General features: G+C 36.3%; 1 pseudogene; it reads left to right on the plus strand.

Moving 5' to 3' along the window:
• The first annotated feature begins 330 nt into the window (after positions 1–330).
• LOC109687525 (trace amine-associated receptor 6-like) lies at positions 331–4,204 on the plus strand (annotated as a pseudogene).
• The last annotated feature ends 1,840 nt before the right edge of the window (positions 4,205–6,044 follow it).

The raw sequence follows: 6,044 nt of genomic DNA on the forward strand, positions 1-6,044 counted from the left end.
CCTCTTTTTAGGAGCCACCTATCACATTACTTTCTAATGATTGATCTGATTTGCATATTTATTTCCTTCAAAAATTATTCTTCAGGCGAATGTCCTTTCTTCCTTATGCCTCCAGCCAGACCTTCCACTATGCATAGAACATAACGTTTAGTCAATAAATGTTAGCTGAAAAAATAAGTGTTTCCTTTAAGAATAAAAATATTTTAATGAGTTTGTATAAGATTGTTCATGGCATGATATACACATGTATGTAAATTTATCCATTAATTCATACAATCAATATGTATTAATAAAAATGGGAAAAAATGTCCATAGTCACTTTAAGTAAATATGATTCTGTGTGGATCGTTGTGCATCAAGGTGGTTATCATTATCAAAGGTGAAGACATTGCACGTGATAGTTTTGTGGTATTTCTGTGTAAGCTTTCATGGGAATGAGTTTTATTTGGACTGTCTCTAACTGTAGGATGTTGGTTATTGAATTCAAAGGCAGAAAATTTCACAAACTATAAATGTTATATTTTTCTACATTCTCCTTACCACCCAACCATTAAACTGCAATGGTAAACTCACAAAGTATTAGACAAAAATTACCTTTAGAATGATCAAAACCAGTGTTTTTATGTTTTAGTTTAATGGACGTATTTTAAGTAATGTGAATCATTCTTCTGAATACATGTAAGGTATTGGTCCTCTTCCTGCAGTGTCTGACTCTCCACAGGGCCAGCCTGGGCCTTGCAGGGTCATCCTGGAGCTTCCCCCACATCTGCTCCAATATCTGTGATGATGTAACTTCTCCTTTCTAAGCACTGGCTCAACTTTGCTCCCTTGGATCAGACTGGCCTGTTCTTATAGATCCATGGCTGTCTATTCCCTGCTCTATTAAAATGTCTAATGAATTTATTTCTGAATTTTTATGTGAAGGATTAAATCTGGTATTTTGTTCTTTTTCTTCCACTCTCTTCTCCTTAAGGAATAAAAGTTGTGACCTTGATTCACTTATTGATAGACTTTAAGAATTGCACAGACCATTACTTAGATAAATTGATTGTATGTAATCAACACTTACTGCCTTTCACTTATGAATACTTTGTCCCTGCCTTGTGTTTGCTTACCTCTAGCCTCTAATCCACAGGGGCAAGTTACAAGACACATATCTCCCTTTATTCTCATTAACAGTCTGAGTTTGTGCACTGCAAACCACAAGGTGTCATTATCACATTCTTTTCTAACACTGGTCATAATGAGGAAGGTTTCATACTTTTAGTCACTGGGGGGATGGTCTAGTAAGTGGACTTTTATTTTAGGGATGTCTTTGAGGAGTTAGTAACCTACAAAGTAAGAGTCTACTGCAGAAATGACAGTGAAAACTTTAGTTGAAGCAAGAATCAAAAGTTTCCCCGTGAATCCTGTCCTGGGTGTTAAAAATCATAAACCACAGGAAAAGAGGAAATCAGACAAATCTTGATCTGACATGCTACAAAGCCATTTACTGAAGATGATCTCATGAACAACAGTACATGAGTCGAATGTCAAGAATTTTAGAGGCCTTGGGAAGAGCTTCCAACTATATCTCATCTCAGCACTGGGTGAGGTGCTCTTTATTAACTAAGTCCAAATAAGAAAGTAGAAATTAACTTGGATTCCTCTATTGAACCTAGATGAAATAATAAAAACGCAAAATAGTTAAAATTCTACAAATATTGAGGCAACATTTTGTCTGTCCTAATTTTAGAGAGTCCTTTTTCTGGATCTGCCTGTCATTGTGCTTACTGTACTATCACAGGTGTTGTCTTTCACCTTTATAGCGCTTACTACCATTTGTACTCATATATCCATGTCTCTACTTATTTGTTTCAGGACTCTTTTCCTCTCAAGACATCATGTTTATGAGCAGGCAGATCACAGGTGTTTTATTCATTACTTTATACCCAGTTACAGACATTTACTAAATGTTTTGAGTAGGTGAATTAGTGAATAAATCTCAGAATGATGGAGGGAGATACAAAGTTATTTCGCTAACAAAAGTGGCAGGTATCAATGAGTATGTTTTTTGTCACCTAAAGCAATGATCTTGATGGGAGAAGGGAGTTGATTTTGTCCAAAAATGTCATCAATGTCTGGAGACATTTTAGGGTGTTTTAACAGGGAGCATTTTACTGCTATGTAGCAGCAGGGATGCTTATAAATGCCACAGAACCTACAAGACAATTTCCCATCCCTATGCATTATCAGAACTCAAATGTCAATAGAGAGGAGGTTCAGAAATCCTCCTATAGGGTTTTGCCTACATAAACAATTGACATCATTTCACAAAATTCCACAAAAAATTGGAGGAATCTGAAATATATGGTTAAGAATATTAATTTTATTTATTAGTGATTTAATGGCCAGTTGGATTAATAAAAATTCCTCTCACTCAAGTTCACTGCACTGTACTGCTAAGACTCCTGAATTTTCCTTCAGAAAGGCTGGGGTGCTTTTCCTTTTTCTACAGTTTTCCACCATTCCAGAGTTGGTAGTGCAACCAAATTCCCATGTTCCTACTTTCTGCTAATTAGTCATATTTGGCACTTTTTTCAAACACAGCGGACAGTAAAACCAATCACCAAGATCCACAAGTGAATGTGTAGTCAGTGTCCACTGCCCATGTGCCATGTTGGTGGAGAGATATTTCATACGGACTCTCAGTGACAATGTTCTGAGAAAAGAAACAATCTCCTTCCTATCAGCAACTCAGAAATGCTGGTGGGTCATAACACTTGCAGTTCTTTAATGCTTTTCTGAAACATATTTCATCAATGTCAAGTATCCACGATTGCATGTTGTCTTTTCTGCTTGTTGGCAACCACAAGAGATGCTAAAATGACTCTTAACAAGATAGGAAGAGACAAGTTGATTTAAAGTTTGCATCCTTTTGCATCTTTGTAAAAAAAAATTAAAAACTCAGTAAGGTAGTTAAGTCATGATTGGGAACAGAGGAGTAGTTCAAGTGTATACACAAAGGAAAAAGAATTCTTTGTCCAAAAATACATAATGATAATTATGTGACAGGAGTTTAGAAGTTAAAAAAAAATAAAAGATACTTATGTCCACAATGGAATATTATCAAATAAGAAATGGGTGTTTTGCTACTTGAAGGCAGTCCCTAGTAAAGCAGTGCAGTATAATTATTGTTGTTCTAATAAGCCTTTGTAATTTATTATAAAAATGGAAAATTGAAAAATTGTATTAGAGATTATATCTGATAATACCCTCTGGCATCCTACTGGATTGATTGGGACTTCTTCCCCAAGCAGTATTGAAAATTAGCAGAACTTCTGAACAGGGTGATCTGGTATATGCAGTGTTTGGCTTTGGGACTGTGCTGGCTGTGTTTGGGAACCTCCTGGTGATGACCTCAATCCTCCATTTCAAGCAGCTGCAATCACCAGCCAATTTCCTCATAGCCTCTCTGGCCTGTGCTGACTTCTGTGTGGGAGTGGCTGTGATGCCCTTCAGCATGGTCAGGTCTGTGGAGAGCTGCTGGTACTTTGGGAGAAGTTTCTGCGCTTTCCACACATGCTGTGATGTGGCATTTTGCTACTCTTCTCTCTTCCATCTGTGCTTCATCTCTATCGACAGGTATATTGCTGTCACTGATCCTCTGGTCTATCCCACCAAGTTCACGGTGTTTGTGTCAGGAATTTGCATTGTCATCTCCTGGGTCCTGCCTCTGGTGTACAGTGATTCTGTGTTCTACACAGGTGTCTATAATGATGGGCTGGAGGAATTATCCAGTTGCAGGTAGTTGTAAATCAAGATTGAATTTTCATAAATTTTCAATTTTTTCATACCTACTTTTGATAAAATTTCTTGTGGTTAGAAAAGAGGATAAAAATTGAAAATATTAAAAAACTGGTATTATTCTCAAGGAATTTCAAAGCCAGTATGGCTAAAAGAGAAAGGAAAAAGCAGCTAAAACTCTGTGGGTCGCACATTTATTATTTCTTGGTTACCCTGTACAATTAACGCATTAATTGAAACTGTTATGGGATTTATCTACCTACCTATTCATTTGTTACTGGGGAACTTAGTAGAATTCAGCTGTGACTCTTTCAACTTATACTTCATTTTATCCTCAGTTTGGGAAAGCCATAAAATTTTAGATGGGAAACTTCTAAAAATTAGTTCAACTCTAAATTTGATTTCAGAACAAGTATAACCACCAATTGGCAGATTAAGTATTTTTTGGAATTAGGAATTTATGATGAAATTAAATATAAGAAATGAATGTAATTTTTAAAAACTGGTGAAATACATTAATTTTCATATTATCCAGGGAAAAGTCATAGGAATTTTAAACTATTAAACCATTGTAATATTTATAACACTACAGTAATAATAAAATAGTTTGAATATGTCAACTGTTTCAGTATTTTGTGTACATCCTTGCCACACCCACTAGTTTCTTCCAATTTCCTGAATTCTGAGTCCTTTTTTCATGTGTGAAATCTCTGATTCATGTTCACTTCTGTGCTCAACTCTCACTTTTCTTCCAGTTGTCTTTCTTACCTTGTTTTCTGTGACATTGTGTCAGTTGCTAGCTTCCATAACAAAGTGCCATATACCAGGTGGGCTAACAACAGAGGATGCAAGTCAAACACCAAGGGACCCAGCATTGCTTTCTTGAGCACTCTCTCCTCCTAGGCTGGCAGGTGCCTCCCTGTGTGTGTCTGTGTCCTGGTCTCTTCTTACAAGGACATCTGTCATAACGGATTAGCAACCACCCCAAATACCTCATTTTAACTTAATTATCTCCTAAAAGACTGGGGTAGCAGGGGTTAGGGTTTTAGGATATAAATTTGTGGCACACAATGCAGCCCTTAATAGACTCAATTCAGGTGTGATGACACTATCCAAGAGGCTGTTTGTTGCTGCTATTCTATAACTATTTTTCACTCATCTTTTGATGTTTCTACCTCCCATGAGTCTGGAGGGCAGCATATAAGCTACTTGTGCCTAATTGTGGGCGAGAATCTTGAAACTTTAACCCACAATAATATGGGATAAATAATTCAGCCTTGGGATTACGTAAAAACTACTGATATTGTCCAGAAATTTTGTTGTTAGAATAATCTACCAGAAAAAGGCAGGCACAATGATCATTAGAAACTGGAAACTGCAGATAAAGCATCAATTATCACTAGCAGATGTCATTTCTACAACTTTTATCACATGAAATACTGTATAATTAACTTCTGCAACTTTTCTGAATATTTTTTCTCATCTAAAAATAGTGCATACAATAATCCTCCTCTTATCCTTGGAGGGTAGGTTCAAAGATACTCCCCAATGGATACCTGAAACTGTGAATAATACATACACACTGTATTTTATCCTATGCATATATACACATAATAAAGTTTCATTTATAAGTTAGGCACAGTAAGAAGTTAACAATAAAAGACTGCTAGTAATAAACTAGGAAAGGTGTAACAATACATGAAACAAAAATTATGTGAATGTGGCCTCTCTCAATATTTTTTATTGTACTGTACTTGTCCTGTTTGATCTTCTGACAATGTGAGATGACCTGTATTATGAGATAAAGTGAAATGGTTGACTGAGCACCTGTCAAGCACTTTGGCCTTAACTTTGGCACTTTGAAATGTGACAGAAAAACTAGTTTGAATTTCTCTTTTCCTCTTTGCAATTCACTGAAGGAAGACTTGTTCTTCCTTAGCAACCTCACCATATAATTTCTTTTCTATCCTTCTTAAACTGTGGAACCTCCACATTTTCATTTAAAGGAGGTAATTTATGACCTAACTTTGGCATGTCTTAAGTGAAGCATCATTTCTCTTGTGCTTTGGGGACATTTTTAAGTAAAGGATTATGTGAGTGCAAGCACTATCAGGACACTTTATCTGATGATTACAGTGGCTGTTAAGTAAATAACGGGTGGGGGAGCAGGTTTTGCATAGACAAAGGAATGACCCACGCTGCTCAGAATGGTGGTGAGCTTTGAAGCTTATGTAGTTTTTATTTCTGTAATTTTCCTC

Source organism: Castor canadensis, chromosome 1, assembly GCF_047511655.1.
Source record: "Castor canadensis chromosome 1, mCasCan1.hap1v2, whole genome shotgun sequence".
NCBI lineage: Eukaryota > Metazoa > Chordata > Mammalia > Rodentia > Castoridae > Castor > Castor canadensis.